The sequence below is a fragment of the Neoarius graeffei genome, chromosome 5 (genome assembly GCF_027579695.1).
Source record: "Neoarius graeffei isolate fNeoGra1 chromosome 5, fNeoGra1.pri, whole genome shotgun sequence".
Taxonomy (NCBI): Eukaryota; Metazoa; Chordata; class Actinopteri; order Siluriformes; family Ariidae; genus Neoarius; species Neoarius graeffei.
The window spans coordinates 33,939,737-33,963,533 of NC_083573.1; the positions used below are offsets into that span (position 1 = coordinate 33,939,737).

The following is a 23,797-nucleotide window of genomic DNA, read 5'->3' on the forward strand; positions in this document are numbered from 1 at the left end:
AGTTTCGTTCTTTAAACAGCAATATACTTAAGTTTGTTTTTTTTCTTTAAAGAAAAAGGGGGAGTTTGTTAACTGTTACTGCGCATGCGCTTACCGAGGGGTTAGTCGTTCATATCGAGGAGAATGGAATGGCTGTAATGTTGAATGATGGCTAAGTAAAGTTTCTAGTTTGTTTAAAACCTGTGTCGTCTTTGCGGACTAACACATGCAATATAGATTACCAGTCAAAAGTCTGGACACCCATACTCATAGGTGTTACTGTGTTTTGACTATTTTCTACATTGTAGAACAATACTGAAGACATCAAACAATAATATATGAAATAACAAATTGAACATGTATGGAGTTAGGTGGTAAACAAAAAAGGGTTAAAAAAAACAAAATATGCTTCATATTTTAGATTTTTCAAAGTAGCCACCGTTTACCTTGATGATGCTTTGCACACTATTGGCATTATCTTAACCCGCTTCATGAGGTAGTCACCTGGAATGCTTTTCAGGAAACAGGTGAGCCTCGTCAAAAGTTAATTAGTGCAATTTCTTGTGTTCTTAATGCGTTTGAGATCAAACAGTAAACCGTAAATAATAAAAATACAGTAACTTCCACCACTGTAGTCATGCATATTATGTCAAGAACTGCTCAACTAAATAAAGAGAAACGACATCCATCATTACTTTAAGGCATGAAACATCTTTTAGTTTATAAAAGTAAAGAAAAACCATTTGAATTAGAAGCTGTGTCCAGACTTTTGACTGTTATTCTTGTGACAAGACATGACTTCTTTATATATTATTTTTTTTGTACAGCAACAAATAATGAAGATGAACATGTAAGTCCATTTCTTTTCTAAAATGATGTGATTTATATTACAAATAGAGAATATGACTAAAACATGCCCATTAGTGTTAGTACAAGATGGCTACAGGGTGATGTGTTTTCATTGCATTAGCTGTTCAGCTGCACAAATTCAGCTAAATTTGAACAGGGTTTGCAAATTAGCAGTTTTTTTACTTCCAGAAATGCAGCTCTAAATCAACTTCTCAAGATTTTTCTCATATGAGGCATCAAATGTAAAAAGTTGAATGCACTTTTGGCCCTGGCCCAGACTCCTCTTGATCAAGAATTCTGTATTAGTCTGGACTCTGGTCTAAGTCAGCTCCAGGCTTTGCCCTGCTCCTTTGCCCTGCTCCTTTGTCAGACCCAAAGCCTGCTCCTATTAGTCAGTTTGTGACCCTTTTAATTTATTGTTTTTTTTCCATTTTTCCATTATGCTGCATGAAAAAACACAAAAAAGCATGAACAAATCTATGTATTACCATAACACGAGCTATAATGTAGCAGACAGGTAGAGAGCAAATTAAAGTCTAAAATTACATTACATTAATGGCATTTAGCAGACACTTATCCAGAGCGATGTACAACATATCCAGAGCAGCCTGGGGTTGGGTGCATTGCTCAAGGGCACTTCAGCCATTCCTGCTGGTCCAGGGAATCAAACCAACAACCTTATGGTCCTAAAGCTGCTTCTCTAACCATTAGGCCATGGCTTCTCCCAATCAACTAGTTTACAAGCTAGCTCATTTTTAAACTAACTAATAGCCCACAAATCAACTTTGAGTTACCGGTATAAGTCTGTATATGAGGGCAGCACAGTGGTACAGTGGTTAGCACTGTCTCCTCACAGCAAGAAAGTTCTGGGTTCGAGCCCAGTGGCCAACAGAGACCTTTCTGTGTGGAGTTTGTGCATTCTCCCCGCGTCTGTGTGGGTTTCCTCCGGGTGTGCTGGTTTCCCCCACAGTCCAAAGACATGCGGTTAACTGGGTACTCTAAATTGCCTGTAGGTGTGAATGGTTGAGAGGAGAAAACCTCTATAAATAATCCAGTAGAAGGCAACAGGAAACCACTACTCTTATTCTTCCCTAGAAACGCGGACCTGCCATCAGGCAGAACACGAATGAAGGAGAAGCTGTATATGAGGTAATCAGTCTTTTAAAATGTCACTATAGTACTGTGATCTCAACATGTGAAAATATGAAGAAGCAGCTAATCTACTTACTATACACTAGAATGTTTATTAATATTAAAAATATTAATGTTATCTTGAATTTTTACTCATAATACAGCATTTTACAGTGTGCTTCTTTTGCTCTTAGGATTTAGACTATATAAATATTGACTGTTTCCAAAATAATACGAGTGGGGTGACTACTGGTGGATCCAATCAGGTAAAAACTCTTTAATTTATTTGCGAACCATTATTAGTTTAATTCCAGCCCCAGTGTTAATGAAGTGAACTATTGTAATCCTGACATTTTGTCATTTCAAGTACATACTATTGAATTTATGTTTTTTATTCCTGACCATCGAGGGAGTAACATATGAAAACCTCAGACACAAGCAGAAACCTGTGCATGGTTAGGACTCTCATCTCTTTGAGGATATTGAGGTAAGCAGCTTTACTTCAATTAGTTTAGGAAATGAATTTAAATATCAGAAATAAGACTGATGATGCGTGAACTCCAGAATAACACGTGCAGCGAGTTATATTTAAGCAATATTGCATAAGCATGTCAAGCAAGAGTGCTGTGATATTGACTATCAGCACGGCTGTGATTTGACTGTCAGCACGAGGTTGCAGGCCGAGTGCTTCAGGTAATAACAGCTGTGCTGATATTCACTCCAACAGCAAGCGAGAGTGAGTGTGATATTGCTTTTATAAAACAGTTCTTATTCTAAGAAGAAGTGATTATCTTATTGAGTGCTTTGTGGTCAACTCTTAACCTCCTGGCAGGGGAACATGGACTTGGAGGATTTGAACTGAAATATCCTGGCAGTAAGCAAAAATCAACAATCATTATTAACACAGACTCATTTTGAGGAAAACACACAGTCCTATCTGTAATGTCAGTGATGCTTGGCAGTATTTAAGTGCTGCATTTTGTGAGCTGCTTTCATGCAGCCCTTTAAAACTACTTAAATCATGTTCACCATAAAACTCAGCTAAGCTGCACAATTCTGAAACCGTGACCTTTGGGTTCTTCTTTGGCTCCTTCACCGTACTCAGGAGGCTCATGTGTCTTCATGACACAGGGCTCGAAATTCATATATTTTTTTCACCAGCCAGCCGGACTAGTTACCTTCCAAAGTAACTAGCCAAACAGAAAATCAACTCGCCAAAATTTGTTCATGTATGAATTTTACTTCTGTCAAAAATAACGCAAAAGAGAGTAGTTACCATTGTTCATGACTAATGTGCATTTATTTCAAGGCCCGAGTATTTTGATACTGTTGTTAAATACATAAATGAGAAACACAGAGCACCATACTATCAACAAATAATAATATATTGGAAAACATGGCAACTTGGTGTATGAGTATTGAAAACAAATATACTTACTATCATGACTATAGCACCCAAAATATGTCCAACATGCTTTCTGTATTTAACCATTTATGAGAGAGAAAGCATTAGGAGCTTCATATTGACTAGGAATCAACTTCTCATATCATCTCATTATCTCTAGCCGCTTTATCCTGTTCTACAGGGTCGCAGGCAAGCTGGAGCCTATGCCAGCTGACTACTGGCGAAAGGCGGGGTACACCCTGGACAAGTCACCAGGCCATCACAGGGCTGGCACATAGACACAGACAACCATTCACACCTACGGTCAATTTAGGCTACGTTTACATTACGTCGAATCAGCGGATCATCAGATTAATGTTCTTAAAACGATTCGCGTTTACACTAAAACCATTAGCCGTGCACACAGCAACGCCAATACGCGGATACGCCAATCACATGACTTTAGACGGCGCGTAACATGATCCCAGTGCATTTAGGGCATGCGCAAGGCTCACCACTTGCAAGTAGAAGGATGGCAAGCCACGCAAGGCTCACCACTTGCAAGTAGAAGGATGGCAAGCCTAATACACAGATACGCTCGGCTCCGCAGGCATCCTGCGCTCCAAATCACTCCGCCCTGAACAGCAAGTGCCCTCTGGAGGGTGCGCACTCCGGCCCTGCGCAGCTCACACAGCGCGCGAGTGAAGTGAACAAGCCACGATTCGGGACTGAGCCGCTGTGTGTGTGATCCCAGCGCATATCACTTACTACTTGCAAGTGGAAGGATGGGAAGCCTAAAGACAATCATAACTACACAATGGGCAGTATTTGCATCAGTATTTGCAGTATTTTCATACTTTTATACTCTTTAATGAAAGGTGATACAAGGCGGAAGTCCGCGCCGTTTTTCAGCAGTCGCGTCACATGACCAACGCCAGCGAATCAGGAAGGTGGATGTCACAGTGACGTTGTCCAATGAGACGCCAGCTAGAGCTCAGCACAGCGTATTCGCGTATTCTGAATGCTTACACAGCACCGGAGCTGACACGATCTAGATTGAATACGTGGATGCTGGCGGATTCCCGTTTCCTGGCGTTTCCAGGGGGTTTAATGTAAACGGACAGTGCATCCGTGAAGAAAACGAGACAGATACGGTCTAATGTAAACGTAGCCTTAGAGTCACCAGTTAACCTAACCTGCATGTCTTTGGACTGTGGGGGAAACCGGAGCACCCGGAGGAAACCCACGCGGACACGGGGAGAACATTCAAACTCCACACAGAAAGGCCCTCGCCGGCCACGGGGCTCGAACCCGGACCTTCTTGCTGTGAGGCGACACCGCTAACCACTACACCACCGTGCCGCCAGGAATCAACTTGAGAAAAATAATTATTCCATAAAAATCGTATTGTAGCCAAGGCCTACCCTGCTCCCACATTTGCTTATAAGTCCCTTGTCGTTTCTCCTCTTCAGACCGAGGTCGCTTTGTCCCCGTCTCTGGCGGTTTCTGTACACCTTTCAGAAAATTCCGCATCACAACGTAGCTTTGGCAGATGTAGATGTAAACAACAAAAAAACACGTGTTTAAATGGGCGATAATGTGGCCACATCTATTGAATTTGATAACGTGATGTGACAGCGGGGGGCGTGGCCAAGCATCGGTCTGTGAATGGAGGGTGGAGTCAGGGAAGGTAAGTGGTGGAATCACTGCACCTGATGGGGATTAACCTGTGTTTGTATGTCTTCCCCAGTGACCGCGCCCTTTAAAAGGAGAGGAGAGCAGAGAAAGGGAGCTCTCCCCAACTAGAACGCGTGTGGCTGGGAAGTGATAAAAGGCTGAAAAGCTAGCAATAAATAGTTCATTGAGAACTCAGTTCTGGCCTACCGTGCTTCTGTGCTCCACCCACCTGGTCCAATACTACATGTGATTACCGCAATATTCAACGAGATGCGTTATATGCATGCACAGTAGTGAAAAAACAGACAGCCTGACTCGTACACGATATGATTCGGAATTCTTCTGGATTTTCCGTCCTGCCGATAAACACCTCGATTAACACAGACACGGCACACGCTTAATATGTGGCGGCTTTAGTTGACGGTGTGTCTGAATCTTCGCTTCATATATATTTTTTTTTATTTTCAACTAGCCAGCCGGGCTGGCTAGTGACAGGAATTATCCGCCAAATGACAAATTAAGTCGCCTCGGGCGACCGGACCACCGCGAATTTTGAGCCCTGTGGCAGGTTTTCAAATGTCCCAGACACTTGAAAATTTTATTTGTCCACGAATGCTGTTCATAAATGTTTAATTATTAATGTATTTTTATTGCCATAAAGCTGTGCAGATCAACAGCCAATTGTATGTTTACTGTTCAGTGTTATTTGGTCTTCTCTGCTTCCTTGTGTCAGTAAAAGCACTGAAACCAGCAGCCCTAGCCAAACTACAAACATGGCCACTCAGAACTACAACAAGCAAGATTCACAGTGCCACCTGTCACCAGAGTATTGAACTCAGCTGTAGCTCATCTCTCATCAGGCATCATGCTATATAAACCTCTCCCTCACACTGTTTCACTGCGAAGTATCGTTCCGAGTTCCCAGTCCATACCGAGCCTTTATATCTCTGCCTGTCTCTTGTTGTTCTTTGACTCTCGCTATCCTTTCACTGTTTACGCTTTCTGTTTTGCCTACGTTACCCTGTTCGCCGATCGACTGACCCTCGCCTGCATTTTGACTATGATTATAGCTCCAAGATTTGGCTCTGTACTGTTTGCTACCCACTTTCTCCAGCAATTACATCTGTAAGTACCTGCATCTTGACAGGATACTTCTCCTACAGCGGATGTAACAGAGGAAGCAAAACAAACTGCACTGGGGCGGTTGTTAGGAGAACATCAACAGATGCTTGCTGACCTCAGCATGAGGATGACACAACTTGCAGCTGCAATGTCGCAGGCCCTCCTTCCATACCATGATGTGTCCTCTAGTGCCGTATTACAGCTCCCTGTTCCTGAAAAGTATGCCGGAGACACGGTCGCTTGTAAGGGATTTCTGCTCCAGTGCTATCTGTACTTTTCTACTATGCCCCACCCCTCGGATGAACACAAAATCGCCAAGTTTCTATCCTTTCTCACGGGCAAGGCACTGCAATGGGCTAGCGCTGTATGGAGAAAAGGAGGAGAACACACAGCTTCCTATGAGCGTTTCCTCAAGCTCTTCAAATAAGTGCTTGATCCTGAACCTGAGGGCATCAAAGTTGGAGAGAGTCTCCTCACCATGAAGGAAGGTTCTAGAAGAGTTGCAGAATATGCCTTGGACATTCGGACTCTTGCCGCAGCCAGTGGATGAAATGAACCAGTGATGAAAGCAGTGTTCCGTTAGGGCCTCTGTCCAGATGTGCTCAGCGATGTGGCATGTAGGGATGAAAACCTGACACCAGACTCCCTTGTTGACTTGGTGATCCGGCTGTATCATTTGCTCACCAGCTGGCCCGGTCTCAAGGAAACCTCTGGGCCTGTTCATCTGACTGAAGAAAGTGCACCCATGGAAGTTTCCCACACTCGCCTGAAAAGATCAGAGCGGGAAAGGAGGAAAAGAGAAACGTCTCTGTTGTTACTATGGGAGTTCAGAGCATAAGATAAACCAGTGTCCTATCTGCTCGTCATGCTCCAAGCCAGTAGAGAAACCACAATGCATGTGGTGAGTCCTGAGCGAAAATTTAATGCACAATCATTTAAAGTCCCTGTATTGTTAAAGCTGGTATCCTCCACACACGTCCTGTCTGCCTTCATAGACTCAGGGGCAGAGGGTAATTTCATCAACAGCGCGATCGTCCAGAAGTACGACCTGCCCACAATCCCTCTGCAGAGTCCACTCAGCATCCAAACCATTGACGAAGGACCCATAGGTGACGGCCAGGTCACTACCAGAACCGCTCCCGTTCTCATTCAGGTGGGAGCACTCCATTCAGAGCAAATCTCCCTCTATATAACCACCACAGAACATCACGACATCATTCTAGGGTATCCCTGGTTACAACTTCATGACCCATTAATCTCTTGGCACAAGAAGGAAATTCTTCAATGGCCTCCCATGTTTCCAACATTGTCTCTCACGTCCCCAACTGTGTATCTCTTCCACGTCAGTGGAAAGTCTGCAGCCAGATTCCATTGAGAATGTCCCAGAGTGTTACCTTGACCTGTAGGTCAAGGTAACACTCTGGGACATGAGTCTTTAGTAAAGGGAAAGCTTGTGGGCTACCACCAGACCATATGACTGTGCCATTGACCTTCTATCAGGTATGTCATCTCCACATGGTCGAATCTATCCCCTTTCCCAGAAGGAACGCGCTGCCATTGAAGGATACATCCATCCCTCCAGATCACCAGCCTCAGCGGGCTTCTTCTTTTCAAAAAGCGAGGTGGTGGTCTTCGGCCTTGTATAGACCATAGAGGACTTAACCAGGTCACTGTTAAATATCCCTATCCTCTGCCTGTTGTTCCGTCTGCTCTAGAGCAGCTCCATTCAGCTAAGATGTTTTCAAAACTTGACCGACATAGCGCCTATAATTTAATAAGAATCAGAAAGGGTGGCGAATGGAAGACCGCATTCAGTACAACCACTGGTCATCTCAAATACCGGGTAATGCCATATGGCCTTTCTTCGGCTCCCAGTGTCTTTCAGTGTTTGATCAACGATGTACTAAGAGACATGTTGGGATAGTACATTATAGCTTACATGGACGAAATTTTAATCTACTCCCCTGATGAGAAGAGTCATAGAGAACATGCCAGAGCGGTCCTCCAATGTTTACTGGATAACCATCTCTATGTTAAAGTGGAGAAATGCGAATTCTACCATAACCAAATCTCCTTCTTAGGATTTATTATAAGTTCAGAGAGAGTAAGCATGGATTCCTCCAAGGTTTCTGCAGTCATGTCCTGGCCTGTACCCATATCAGTAAAGGAACTTTAACAGTTTTTGGGTTTTGCAAACTTCTATTGTCGTTTTGTTAGAGGCTTCAGCACGATTGCATCTCCTGTAACTGCCTTGCTCAAGAAGGGACCGAGATGACTTCAATGGAACCCCTCGGCTGAAGAAGCCTTCAATCGATTGAAGAAAACGTTCACCTCAGCCCCAGTTCTGCAACATCCTGACCCAACTAAACCTTTTGTAGTAGAAGTCAATGCATCTGACACAGGAGTTGGAGGGGTCTTATCCCAACATTGTGGCGAGAAGCACAAATGTCATCCTGTGGCTTTCTTCTCCAAAAAGCTCACGTCTGCAGAGAGAAACTATCATGTCGGGAACCGTGAACTATTAGCCATCAAACTCGCACTTGAGGAGTGGAGACACCTGGCTGGAGGGAGCCACTCATCCCTTCACGATACTGACCTACCACAAGAACCTAGAATGCCTCAAGAAAGTCAAGCACCTCAATCCACACCAGGCCAGGTGGACTCTCTTCTTTACCTGTTTCAATTTCACGATCTTGTTCTGCCCAGGATCAAGGAACACAAGGCCCTATCACGTGCCTTCGTATCTTCTCACCAGGATTCTGCTACCCATGTGATTGTTTCGTCCAACTGTTTTGTGCAATCCATTACTTGGGACCTAGACCAACAGATAAGAAACTCTCAGCCCAGGACAGTTCCCGTGAGCCTTCCACCTGACTTACTCTACGTCCCTAAACTGTTCTGAGGGCGACTTACCACCTGGGCCCACACGTCTCCCGCCACAGGACATCCTGGCAGCCAACGAATTCTCAAGATGTTGAGTAACAAGTACTGGTGGGAGAACGTGTTCATTGCATCTTGCTCCGAGTGTGCCCAGGCAAAAGTTCCATGCACCCCACCAGCAGGTAAGCTTTGTCCTCTCCCAGTACCCCAAAGACCCTGGTCACATATCGCCATTGATTTTATCACGGATCTACTGCCGTCTCTGGGCAACACCACTATCATGGTGATTATCGACAGATTCTCTAAAGCACGGAAACGCTTTCTGTTACCAGGCATCCCTACAGCACTCCAGACCACCGAGCTACTTTTCCAGCAAATATTCAGATACTTTGGCATTCCCGAGAACATAGTCAGCGACAGAGGCCCCCAGTTCATTTCACGGCTATGGTCCTGCTTCATGGAACAGCTAGGCATATCAGTCAGTCTCAAGTCAGGTTATCACCTTCAATCAAACAGACAAGTGGAGAGGGCAAACCAAGAGATCGGATGTTTCCTGCAAATCTTTTGCATGAGGAACCAGGGGGACTGGGCACATTTCATCCCATGGGCCGAGTATACACAAAACTCTTTGAAGCACTCCGCGATACAACTAACCCCATTCCAGTGCATACTTGGCTACCAGCCATCCTCATTTCCCTGGGACGACACCCCAGCACAAGTCCAAGCCATTGAGGACTGGTTTTCACGCAGCCAAGCCATCTGGGAAGAGGTCCATCAGTGCATTGAAACAGTCAATGCTAAGTACAAGGAATAACACAGGATCAGCAACCCTGATTTCGCTCCTGGTGACAGGGTGTGGGTTGCCACCAAGAACCTTAGATCATCCAATACTTGCCGAAAACTACAAGCACGGTACATCGGCCCATTCAAGGTACTCTGGAGAATTAATGAGGTCTCCTACAGGCAAGAGCTCCCCCATCACAGTCAGATATCCCCAACATTCCATGTTTCCAGTCTCAAGCCTGCCATTCCAGGCCCAATGGCCGAGAACCCTCTTGCCTAGAAACATCAACTGCTGAACCTAGAGGGTGAACCCATCTACCAGATGAATAGACTACTCGACTCCAGACGCCGAAGAGGCCAAATCAAGTATCTGGAAGATTGGGAAGGCTATGGGCTAGAAGAAAGAAGTTGGGTAGGTGCCAAAGGTGTCCTGGATCTGCTGATAAAACAGGAATTCCACGCTCAAAACCCTGACAAACCTGCACCTAAGGGTAGAGGACGCCCCAAGAAGAATGTAGCTCCCAGTGGGAGCTCCTCGGGGGGGGGGACGTCTGTCAGTAAAAGCGTTGAATCCAGAAGCACTAACCAAACTACAAACGTGGCCACTCACGACTACAACAACCAAGATTCACAGCGCCCCCTGTCACCAGAGTATTGAACTCAGGTGTTGCTCATGTCTCATCAGCCACCACGCTATATAAACCTCTCCCTCACACCGTTTCACTGCAAAGTATTGTTCTGAGTTCCTAGTCCATAACGAGCCGTTATATCTCTGCCTGGCTCTTGTTGTTCTTTGAACTCTTGCTATCCTTTCACCATTTATGCTTCCTGTTTTGCCTATGTTACCCTGTTCGCTGATCAACTGACCCTCGCCTGCCTTTTGACTACGATTGTTGCTCCATGATTTGGCTCTGTACTGTTTGCTCCCTGCTTTCTCCAGCAATTACATCTGTAAGTGCCTGCATCCTGACACCTTGTCAGTGATGTTTATTGTCTCTTTTTTTGAAAGAGAGAGAACCTTCCTCCTACAGCAGCATTTAGGTCTTCTAGTCTTGGCTGTGTGTGTTTTGGGAACATGGACTTTTTTTTTTATTCTGAATTTAAAAACGGTGAACCTGTTCATCTAACTTCACATACTGTCAATGCTGTAGTTATACTGCACTGAGTCTACACCACTTGTATGGAATCATATGATTTTATATTTTAGGTAGGCCTGTCGCGATATCCGATATACCGACTTATCATATAGTAAATGAAAATGAACCGCGATTTTGGCATTTACGCGCTGTACATCTACATAGGGAACTCGCCGGAGTATTAGCTTGACTCATTGACTGAATAAAACACCGTGCTGTTTTCTGTCGTCTCACGCGGCTCTCTGTCAGAGGCGGGGGCCTCCCAGCATGCAACAGTTATCCAGTCAGGGTATCCACTGAATGGGGAAGAGACAACACGTTGCTCCGTTGTACAGACCATAGGCGTAGAATTAGGTATGGATGTGTCCCTACCAATATTTCTAATAGAAGAAAAAAAAATTATGCTCCGTGTGCAGTACACAAATGGTTACTGTAGGTTTCCACTGGGTGAAACACCACACAAAATTCACTCATGAATATTCACTCTGGGGACATGGTCGCGAAAACAGCAAGCAAGTTTGGCTACGATGTCAGTTAGCAAGTGCGGTTGCAGTGCAATGACCGGCTGCTAGCTAGCAAACTGTCCTTGAGGAATGTAACGTTAGATTAGCTCATAAAATTAATCAGTTAGCAACAGTTTGTATTCAGCGTGTAAAAACGACAACATACGAATATGACTAAGTTTGTGTGGCATGTAAATAACAATCCGACTTGATACGGACAACACCTGGTGTTCATTGAAGTCACAAAGACATTAGCACAATTTGACATTATTTAATAATGTTGGCTAATATTGCACCTAGTCTTGCTTGTGAAAGGCCTGCAAACTTGAGCAGCCCACTAACGCTTAATTTGAAGTGCTTCAGTTAGGACCTGCAGAGAGCCCTGACCAAGTTCATGTAACATGACCCATGTAAACAACAACCCGATGGTGATGGGGACATTGTTCGTGGCCCAGACACCTTTTAATCAAATAAGACATTTTCACGTAATAAGCATAACAGCCTCTGCCTTCTTGATCAGAAGTTTTTGGTTTCTCCTGCCTCTCTTTTGAAAATGTCATGTACCAAATACATACATGCGCTGAACTGTTTGGTTTTCGAGGGGGTTCGTTTGAAAGCGGTAGGCTAAAAACTTTTCTCTGTTGAACCCTGTCACGACCTCCTCTCCCTCCCCTCTCCACTCTGGGCTCAAGAAGACAACAAAAGGGCAATAATATAACAACAACCAATCAGAATTCAGATACATTCTGTTGCCAAGTGAAATTGTAACCTTTCAACATGTCAAAGTTCTAGAGACCTCGTCCTGTTTTACCATTAGATCAGTCACACATCAGCTTAAACTAGCATTCTAAAACTAGTTAAAGATCACACAGAAGATGGCCTACTCCCCCTGCCAGCCTTATGGAATGCAGTGTTTAAGGCTCCGGATGTATTTTACTTCCATTTATGAGGGAAAGGAACATACTCCCTCCTGACAGTCAATGCGTTATTTGCTTGTAAAGCACATTTGCAAATTGGTAGAATGAGTTAATCACCACATGCAAGATTTGCAATTAATCAAATGAATTGCATATTTATTATTATTATTATTATTATTATTATTATTATTATTCATGAATTACTACAGTTCTGAACTTCAGATTTTAAAAGTCTGGACTTTGGAGAGATGATGGATACTCTTTTGGTGGAATACAACGGAGCAAAATATTGTGACCCTCTAATGTTGACCTGAAGTTGGTGCCACTGGGGGTTGGCATTGGGTTTATGTCCCACCAATGTTGATACCAAACCTACGCCCTTGCCGACATGTTATCTTGTTCTAATTGTTGTTACTTTTATTCAAATGACAGCTGGCAATACATTGTTACTTTACACTTTGTTTATCTGGGTCCTAATCTTTGAGAAACTGGATTGGCAGAATGTTGCCTGTGAAGAAAAGACTGTCTGTCTATCTTTTTATTACCCTGTGCCAAATTAATATTTAGTTAAGTGCAATTTTTAAGAGCCATAGATTGTATTTTATTTGTTTTTGTTGTGAGTGGTTTTGCTTGTTTTATTTTTTATTTCTTTATATATATATATATATATATATATATATATATATATATATATATATATAAAATATAAATTTTTTTTACTTTCCACTGTTGAATTGACAATTAAAAAGTTTACTGTTCTTTGAAAGGGTGTATTTGCGTGATCATTATTTTACTAGTGGCATAAAATTGTCTTGAAAAGGCATCAACAATATTGTTTATCGCAATAATTTCTGCGACAATATATCGTCCAACAAAAATTGTCATCGTGACGGGCCTAATTTTAGGTTAATTTTGTGTTTCTGTAATTGTAATTTAGCTTTAAGCATATTTGCTGCAATGACAATATGGATATAATTGTGTGATCAACCCACTGCACTTTCATCTTTTACAGAGATTAAAGTTTTCTAGAGGACAGACTTCACCTGTTCTGGGAAGAGGAAGTGAATATTTAGTTAAACCTGAACTAAAGTACCCAAATTATGCCACACAAAGATTTTACAATCTTCTTGGATCTGATTGACAGCTGTGAAGAAGAGCGAAACATTACGATATGGATATCCTGATCTCCTGGCTGTGCATCTGATGCATCAAAATATAATGTTTATAGTCCATTTACTTGGCATTTAAAAGAAGCTCCAGATATACAGACACTTTTTTATATTGGGATTTGTGGAGATTATTACTAATTAAAATTAAGATAATTATTGTAATTTTCACATTAAGTTTAGTCTCGTAAGCTGTTCTATTGTGTTTATGTAAAAGGCCTTCACACAGCATGTGACGAGAAATATACATTAATGTTTAATGAAAGGCCACTGACCTGCTTTCCATCTTGCTGTTTTTATGTCTTTACTTAAAGCATGAAACTGTCACTTGTTTGACAATTATAGATATGCAAAGTTAAAAACAATGATATCTAAATTTTTTTTGTAAGCCATATCTGTGTAATTTCTGGTTTTAAATTCTGTGCATTTTAGAAATGTTCATTTCAGTTGCAATTCATTACTGTCATTATAGTTTCTCTTGTAGAAATAACTAATATAAGGAAGGACTGGAAGGGTTTCTGTCATAAAAACACTCATAAAAGGCAAGTGTGTGCAAATAATTCCCAGCAGTGCAATAATCAATTATTTAATTTCTTAATATCTTTCTAAATATATTTGCCTTGGAATTATAGATAATAAATTAATAGTGGTGTATGTTCACTTGGTTTTAAATTTCAGAGCTTAAACTGGTTTGTTCATTTTGATATACTGTACATTGTCACAGGATATTGGAGTGATTATACAGTGACTTGTTTCATTTGCTATCATAAATCTCTGTGCTGAAATCGCCTCTTTTAACGTTATTTTATAGTTAACAAGTATTAAAATATAAGGGCATTGCGTTTATAGGACAGAGCTGATGAAACTTGTCACATGACTATAAAGTTATAAAGGTGGAATCTGAATGTGACTGATAGGGTTTTTTCACTGAACTCTGTTCACCCATGGGCGTCGCCACCACTGAATGTAAAGGGGGCGTGTCCCCTTCACATTTCATAATTCTTCGTTTGGACCCTCCCACATTTAACATAAAATATTAGTTCACCCAGCGCCGTTTCTATTGCTTCGTGAAAGAATCCATTCCACTTGATCGATAAGAGAATACACAGACCACTGAAAATCCACTCCGGGTTTTCCGGGCGTTCCCGACAAAAACTCACCGCGCGCGAGGGAATCTCAGCGCGAGCACAGACATTTTGGCAACGGCGCGGGAAGACATTGTCGGCAGGGGGTGCTGTGACGTGACCTGGGACATTTTTTTGAAGGGGGGTCTGGGGGTCCTCCCCCAGAAAATTTTGTATTTCTTAGATGCAATTTCCTGCATTTTAACCAATCAGGCGTCCGAAATCCTTTTAAGCTTGCAATTGCAATATTTCGTTAAACTGCCTACTACTTATAGGCCTAATCCGTTAAAAACGACGTTGTTTTTTTTTTTGAGTGATGACGGAAGAATCTGAAGCCTGTCTGTCAATGACAATTCTCAGTTAACACGATTACGAAGGACAGGTTATTTTAGAAGCAGAAGCGCACAGCTGTGGTTTAACAGTCGCAGGTTTTACATCTGCTCTAGATAAACTGAAAGAGACGCGGATTCCACCCGATTACAGCCTTACATACCCAGATCCAGTCAAGCGAGTGTGCATTTCAAATACAGTAGTTAGTCGCACACACACACATGAAACAGAACAACACTCTCGCTGGAACAACACAAACACCATGGTTCTCTCAATCAACAGACCGAAATCCATGAACCCACTCATCCTACTACTATGGGTTAGTGACACTAACTTAGTGTTCTATTGCAAAAATCACTCATAAAAGTGATGCAGCGGTATTTCACACTCTCCATTAAGAAAAGTAAAACATGATGAGCATGGACACACCGTTTTAAACGAACGTTTTTTAAGACTGTAGTTACATCTGAGTCAACTTCAAAGCACGATGCTAGCAACACCTGCACTTGTTCAAGGCATACCAAATAGGATCAAGTGAACACGACACAGCGGGCAAAATTAATAACCATAGGCGGTTTTAAACGGGGGCCAGGGGGGGGCAGTGCCCCTGTAAAATTGCTCCTGGCCCCTGTTGTGGCCCCTGTGCTGAACAGATAATAAGCTTTATTAATTTCGACGTGCGCTGGCTCGAAGATCGGAACTGACATGACAGAGTGTTCTACACGGACTCCTTAGTGGAAAAGGGCCATTAGATGCAATTTCCTGCATTTTAACCAATCAGGCGTCCGAAATCCTTTTAAGCTTGCAATTGCAATATTTCGTTAAACTGCCTACTACTTATAGGCCTAATCCGTTAAAAACGACGTTGTTTTTTTTTTTTTTTTTTTTTGAGTGATGACGGAAGAATCTGAAGCCTGTCTGTCAATGACAATTCTCAGTTAACACGATTACGAAGGACAGGTTATTTTAGAAGCAGAAGCGCACAGCTGTGGTTTAACAGTCGCAGGTTTTACATCTGCTCTAGATAAACTGAAGGAGACGCGGATTCCACCCGATTACAGCCTTACATACCCAGATCCAGTCAAGCGAGTGTGCATTTCAAATACAGTAGTTAGTCGCACACACACACACACACACACACACACACACACGAAACAGAACAACACTCTCGCTGGAACAACACAAACACCATGGTTCTCTCAATCAACAGACCGAAATCCATGAACCCACTCATCCTACTACTATGGGTTAGTGACACTAACTTAGTGTTCTCTTGCAAAAATCACTCATAAAAGTGATGCAGCGGTATTTCACACTCTCCATTAAGAAAAGTAAAACATGATGAGCATGGACACACCATTTTAAACGAACATTTTTTAAGACTGTAGTTACATCTGAGTCAACTTCAAAGCACGATGCTAGCAACACCTGCACTTGTTCAAGGCATACCAAATAGGATCAAGTGAACACGACACAGCGGGCAAAATTAATAACCATAGGCGGTTTTAAACGGGGGCCAGGGGGGGCCAGTGCCCCTGTAAAATTGCTCCTGGCCCCTGTTGTGGCCCCTGTGCTGAACAGATAATAAGCTTTATTAATTTCGACGTGCGCTGGCTCGAAGATCGGAACTGACATGAGAGTGTTCTACACGGACTCCTTAGTGGAAAAGGGCCATTAGATGCAATTTCCTGCATTTTAACCAATCAGGCGTCCGAAATCCTTTTAAGCTTGCAATTGCAATATTTCGTTAAACTGCCTACTACTTATAGGCCTAATCCGTTAAAAACGACGTTTTTTTTTTTTTTTGAGTGATGACGGACGAATCTGAAGCCTGTCTGTCAATGACAATTCTCAGTTAACATGATTACGAAGGACAGGTTATTTTAGAAGCAGAAGCGCACAGCTGTGGTTTAACAGTCGCAGGTTTTACATCTGCTCTAGATAAACTGAAGGAGACGCGGATTCCACCCGATTACAGCCTTACATACCCAGATCCAGTCAAGCGAGTGTGCATTTCAAATACAGTAGTTAGTCGCGCGCGCACACACACACACACACACACACACACGAAACAGAACAACACTCTCGCTGGAACAACACAAACACCATGGTTCTCTCAATCAACAGACCGAAATCCATGAACCCACTCATCCTACTACTATGGGTTAGTGACACTAACTTAGTGTTCTATTGCAAAAATCACTCATAAAAGTGATGCAGCGGTATTTCACACTCTCCATTAAGAAAAGTAAAACATGATGAGCATGGACACACCGTTTTAAACGAACATTTTTTAAGACTGTAGTTACATCTGAGTCAACTTCAAAGCACGATGCTAGCAACACCTGCACTTGTTCAAGGCATACCAAATAGGCTCAAGTGAACACGACACAGCGGGCAAAATTAATAACCAAATGGCCTTACCTTAAAACGCTGTCTTGATCATATGACTTCTCGCAATTATTCCACTTAAATCCACACGGTTCTCTTCTGAGACATAGTAACTATTAAGTATCAACTAACTAACTCTTCTCTACAGACGGTCGACTCGTACTCGCTTCCTGTTGTAATTTCGCGCGCTGAAAAGCTGAACGTCAACGTCACGACAAAAAAAAAATTCTGATGGTCCACTAGGCTGCATATTAAGTTATAAGTTTTAATTAAATCCTTTTTTAAATAACTAAAATGTAGCCCTCATCATCCTACATCTAAAACATGATATATAAAATCAGCAGAGCCAAATGAAAACAAATAAATAAACAAATATATTTTCACGTAAGTTTTGTTTTATGTTCATGTCAGTTTTGAGGGTCCACCACCAGGGGGTGCTGCCGCACCCCCGGTTCCCGCGCCGGTGCATTTTGGTGCAGCTGCTCGAAAGTGGAGAAGGTGACGTCATCCCCATTGCCACCTCACAACGTCTAGCTTTTGCTGAAACCTTATTCTTTTGTTATATGCCCTCAGAATTAACCCTAGGCCACGTTAAATTAATGTTCAACTAAACAATTAAATAAGCTTAGCCTAATGGGGTATTCTTGGTTGATGATGAATTGTTTGCAGTATTTGCTCCCTCCCCAGACACAATGGATATAAGGACATTCTTTACAAAGAAGCGGAAAGTCAGTCAAAATTTCCCCACAGAACAGGTTTTTTTTTTTTTTGTCCTGATGGAAATGTTAGTGCAGTTAGGTGGCTAGTCAATGTTAGATGTCTCAGTTAGCTTAATGTTAGCTATCATTTAATTCAAACCCAGTAGGCCTGCCTTACTGTAATGCCAAGAATGAGGTCAAGTCTGTCTGATGATATTTATTGATTCCCTGTCGTGATTTGAAGAACTTGTTTTGTCTGGTCTTTGCCAGTTTTCTGGAAAGTAACATGGGAAATCAGTGTATGGGGAAGGAATAGAGAGAGATGGATATTATCCCAGGTGGATTGTGATGGAAAGGGGGATAAAAGTTTATGAAGTGGTAGAAATTGTGGTGGCACCAATGTAAGAAGGAGTTATATCTATAAATCTATCTGTTATACTAATCTGTAAATGTTACTGTAGTACCACCATTGCATGTACGGTAGGTTGACACAACTGCACTTGTTCATTGTGTGACGTTCTCTTTTATGCGTCATTGCTTGACAGAGTGTAATTTTGTGTTATGAAGACTGCATGATGCCATGTCATTTTTGTTACATCACTAAATCGGAAAAAAGTAAAATGCACCCACTAAAGTCACTGTTGGTGGTTAACAAAATTGCACCTGTTCATTGTGTAAAGTTATTTTTTATGTCACTGTTGCTTGACACAGTGTGATTTTGTGTTATGAAGTTTGCATGATACCATGTCATGCCTGTTTATTGTATGAAATTATGAATATTCTTGTTTTTAAACATACAGTTGAGTGTCACTATTGCTTGGCACAGTGGCATGTTGTGTTACATATAAAACTAAATAAAGGAAACACAAAATAAAAAGTAAAATGCACCCATAAAGTCATTGTTGGTGATAAATTGTCTCACATTCATCTTATTATCTTAGGCAGAGCAGTGGGTTTAAAAACATGCTGATGAATATATGGACTAGTTGTTGAATGAGGACGTATTGTTGAGTCTCTAAAATAGTCACTGAATTAAGTGACTTTTGTAGATAAAATTAGGTGTTTAACAACCTGTTAAAAATACACCAGAATGCAGGAAATGACATTTAATTAATTAAAACTTTTCTGGGAGAGGACCCCCAAACCCCCCACCAATGTGTCCCCCCCACATTAAACATGCTTCTGACACCTGTGTTCACCTGCTAACTCGCCTGTTTATTCTGCTCACTTCTTTGGATGTTTGTGTTCTAACTAATCGGCACGATTCAGTTTATTTCGGGTCACACTGTGGGATTAATTAGCACAGATCTTTCTGTCGAGACTCTTATTGAGGAGCAGCGGTGGAGCCCTGGATCTCTCCTGATGGATTTACAGTTGGGTCCATAAATATTTGGGCCCAATCCCAATTCTAATTTCTACCCCTACCCCTCCCCCTTCCCCTCTCCCTTCCCCTTGGCCCTTCCCCTTGAAACTGAGCTACAAGGGATAGGGCTTGAAATTCAACCCTTACGTATTGGGATAGCCCTTCAACGATCGCATACGTCATCGCGTACCTCTGTCAGCGTTTACGTTAGCAAAACGCGACCAAATGCGTCATTGGCTGCGACCAGCCGCTACAGTCAGAGCCAGAAATCTCTGCTGGCAGGGTGTGATTTGTTAACTAACACCACTGAATGGGATATCTTTGGCGCTTCGTGCACCACATCCGACAGAATGAGGTGTCAGAACACTCATGTAAACAATAAAAGTGAGAATAACAGAACAAAACGTACGCAGTCAAGCAACCGAAAACAATACTCACTCCCAAAGCTTTTTAGCAGCAGCTTGGATTTCAGAAATCGCTGCTCATTCTCAGCTCGAAAGCGAATCAAGTGGCGTGTTTCCTCTGGATAACAACTTAAAACACATAAATAATGGAGAAAATACATTTATGACAATCTTTCGCCGCGGGAACCGCCATCTTTCTGAAATCCGCATGAAATCTCGCTGAAATCCGCATGGCATTGTGGGAAATCACTCAAACCCCTTCGTTCGGAGTCAGCTCCAGGAAAATCTCCGTTTGGAGGGGTACAGAAGCCCTACCCCTTCCCCTACCCCTCCGCGTTAACTGGGATTGGGATACCCCTACCCCTTCACGTGAACACGCAAAATGGAGGGGAAGGGCCAAGGGGTTGGTCCAAGGGGTGAAATGGGATTCGGCCTTGGACAGAGGCAACATTTTTCTAATTTTGGTTCTGTACATTACCACAATGAATTGTGAACAAAACAATTCAGATGCAGTTGAAGTTCAGACTTTCAGCTTTAATTCAGTGGGTTGAACAAAATTATTGCATAAAAATGTGAGGAACTAAAGCATTTTTTAAACACAATCCCTTCATTTCAGGGGCTCAAAAGTAATTGGACAAATTAAAGAATTGTAAATAAAATGTTCATTTCTAAGACTTGGTTGAAAACCCTTTGTTGGCAATGACTGCCTGAAGTCTTGAACTCATGGACATCATTAGACGCTGCGTTTCCTCCTTTTTAATGCTCTGCCAGGCCTTTACTGCAGCGGTTTTCAGTTGCTGTTTGTTTGTGGGCCTTTCTGTCTGAAGTTTAGTCTTTAACAAGTGAAATGCATGCTCAATTGGGTTGAGATCAGGTGACTGACTTGGCCATTCAAGAATATTCCACTTCTTTGCTTTAATAAACTCCTGGGTTGCTTTGGCTTTATGTTTTGGGTCATTGTCCATCTGTATTATGAAACGCCGGCCAATCAATTTGGCTGGATTTGAGCACACAGTATGTCTCTGAATACCTCAGAATTCATCCGGCTGCTTCTGTCCTGTGTCACCACATCAGAAACACTAGTGACCCAGTGCCACTGGCAGCCATGCATGCCCAAGCCATCACACAGCCTCCGCCGTGTTTTACAGATGATGTGGTATGCTTTGGATCATGAGCTGTACCACGCCTTCACCATACTTTTTTCTTTCCATCATTCTGGTTGAGGTTGATCTTGGTTTCATCTGTCCAAAGAATGTTCTTCCAGAACTGTGCTGGCTTTTTTAGATGTTTTTTAGCAAAGTCCAATCTAGCCTTTTTATTCTTGAGGCTTATGAGTGGCTTGCACCATGCAGTGAACCCTCTGTATTTACTTTCATGCAGTCTTCTCTTTATGGTAGATTTGGATAGTGATACGCCTACCTCCTGGAGAGTGTTGTTCACTTGGTTGGCTGTTGTGACGGGGTTTCTCTTCACCATGGAAATTATTCTGTGATCATCCACTACTGTTGTCTTCTGTGAGTGTCCAGGTCTTTTTGCATTGATGAGTTCACCAGTGCTTTCTTTCTTTCTCAGGATGTACCAAACTGTAGATTTTGCCACTCCTAATATTGTAGCAATTTCTCAGATGGTTTTTTTCTGTTTTCGCAGCTTAAGGATGGCTTGTTTCACCTGCATGGAGAGCTCCTTTGACCGCATGTTTTCTTCACAGCAAAATCTTCCAAATGCAAGCACCACACCTCAAATCAACTCCAGGCCTTTCATCTGCTTAATTGAGAATGACATAACGAAGGAATTTCCCACACCTGCCCATGAAATAGCCTTTGAGTTAATTGTCCAATTACTTTTGGTCCCTTTAAAAACAGGGTGGCACATGTTAAGGAGCTGAAACTCCTAAATCCTTCATCCAATTTTAATGTGGATACCCTCAAATGAAAGCTGAAAGTCTGGACTTTATGTCCATTATATAACAATAACTTGAATATGTTTCAGTAAACAGGTACAAAAACAAAATTTGTGTCTGTATCCAAATACATATGGACCTGTTAGGACTAGGACTGTTTTGGCCTCTAGAGGCCGCTGTTATTTCCTTTTCATGTCGTGTTTATTTTGGCCTCTAGAGGCCGCCACTGTTCCTGTGTCTTGTGTTTGTGTTAATTGCCTAATTATCTTCACCTGTGTCCTTAATTAGTTTGTCTATTTATACCCCTGAGTTCAGTCCTCTTGTCACGGAGTCTTTGTGCTGTTATGTTTATCTCCAGTTTCCTTTGTACTGTGTTTTTTGATCTTCTTAGCTTTTGAATTTTTGCACTTTGCTTTTCTTTTGGATTATACTCTTTGGTTTTTTTTTGTCTTTTGTTTTGCCCTGTATATAGTGTATATAGTTTAAATAAACCTTTTGATTCTTTTTCTACTTCCGCCTCACGCCTCTGCATTTGAGTCATCCCCCTGGTGGCCTAGTGGGGGTTTGCTGGATTATCACACCAACGAACCAGGTTCGAATCCCAGCAAAACCCTAACAGAAAGACTCCGTCATGACCGACTCAGCAGAGGCTGCTTCAACTGTCTACCCGGCCAACCTTCAGGGAATTATGGCAGCTTTGACACGCTTCGGAGCGACCATGGACGCTCATGGACGTACGCTCACCAGCCAACGTGAGGCCCTCGCTCGCCACGAGGAACTGCTTCAGCAAATTGGGAAAACCCTGGCACAGCTGACATCTCTGCCTGCATCTCCTGCTCCTGATCCAGTTCCTGCTCCTGATCCAGCTCCCACTCCTGCTCCAGTGCCTCCTGCAATGCTGCCTTCTTCACCTCGCGAACCCAGCCTTCCTGCACCACAGAGGTATGACGGCAAGCACAGTGAGTGCCGAGAGTTCCTTACCCAGTGTCAACTCACCTTTGAGCTTCAGCCTACCACCTACACTACGGATCGCCGCAAGATTGCCTTTGTGATCACCTTATTAGCTGGTAAGGCGCGAGCCTGGGCTACTGCTATCTGGCAAAGACAGGGACCTGAGTGCTTTGATTTCCAGCTGTTTTCTGAAGAGATGCTTCGGGTCTTCGATCAGGCAGACATCAGTACCGACGCAGCCCGAAAGCTCATGTCCATCCGGCAAGGAGGAAGCGTCGCAGATTACGCCATCTCGTTCCGAACACTCGCAGCAGTAAGTGGATGGAACGAGACTGCCCTGGTGTCAGCCTTCCACCATGGTCTGTCTGACCCCATCAAGGACGGTCTGGCCTCTATTGGATGCCCAAGTGACCTCGAAACCCTCATCTCACATGCTATTCGTCTGGACAACAGGATGAGAGAACGCCACCAAGCCTTGAGCCCCCCCAGCCTCCCTACCTCTACCTGGAGACCGTCTACCTCCTTCAATGACTGTCCAGAACCCATGCAAGTGGGTCGTACTCGCCTCTCCGCATCTGAGAGGGAGCGCAGAAGGAGGGACAAGTGCTGCATCTACTGTGGCAAGCCTGGTCACTTCCGAGCATCATGTCCCGAACTCTTGGGAAAAGGACCGCCCCGTCCAGCCGAGGGAGGGTTGTGACGGGGCCTACCCTCTCTCCCGGACTCCCTGGCCAAGGAATCTACATCCCGGTCTCCATCTCCTGGGGTGAGTCTGTCCACTCTTGTCAAGCTTTGATAGACTCAGGGGCGGCTGGGAACTTTATGGATATTCACTTCGCCCAAAGCATCAATATTCCGACTGCACCTCTTGAAGTCCCACTGTCTGTGTCTGCCCTCGATGGCCAAGCGTTAGGTGATGGAAGAGTCACCCAAGTTACTTCTCCAGTTTTCCTCCAGTCTCAAGGTCACAAGGAAGAAATATCCCTGCACCTGATTCCTTCACCTGAGTTCCCAGTTATTCTAGGCCTTCCTTGGCTTACTCGCCACAACCCTCGCATAGACTGGGTAACAAGCCAGGTTGTGGAATGGGGCCCTGCATGCCATGCCTC

At 43.0% G+C, this 23,797-nt stretch overlaps 1 long non-coding RNA gene across 1 annotated transcript; it reads left to right on the forward strand.

The window, feature by feature from the left end:
* The first annotated feature begins 1,697 nt into the window (after window positions 1-1,697).
* On the forward strand, window positions 1,698-13,798 carry LOC132885957 (uncharacterized). Its single transcript, XR_009654647.1, has 4 exons — window positions 1,698-1,977; window positions 2,154-2,225; window positions 2,369-2,446; window positions 13,374-13,798. It is a non-coding gene; the product is annotated as an uncharacterized LOC132885957 (long non-coding RNA).
* The last annotated feature ends 9,999 nt before the right edge of the window (window positions 13,799-23,797 follow it).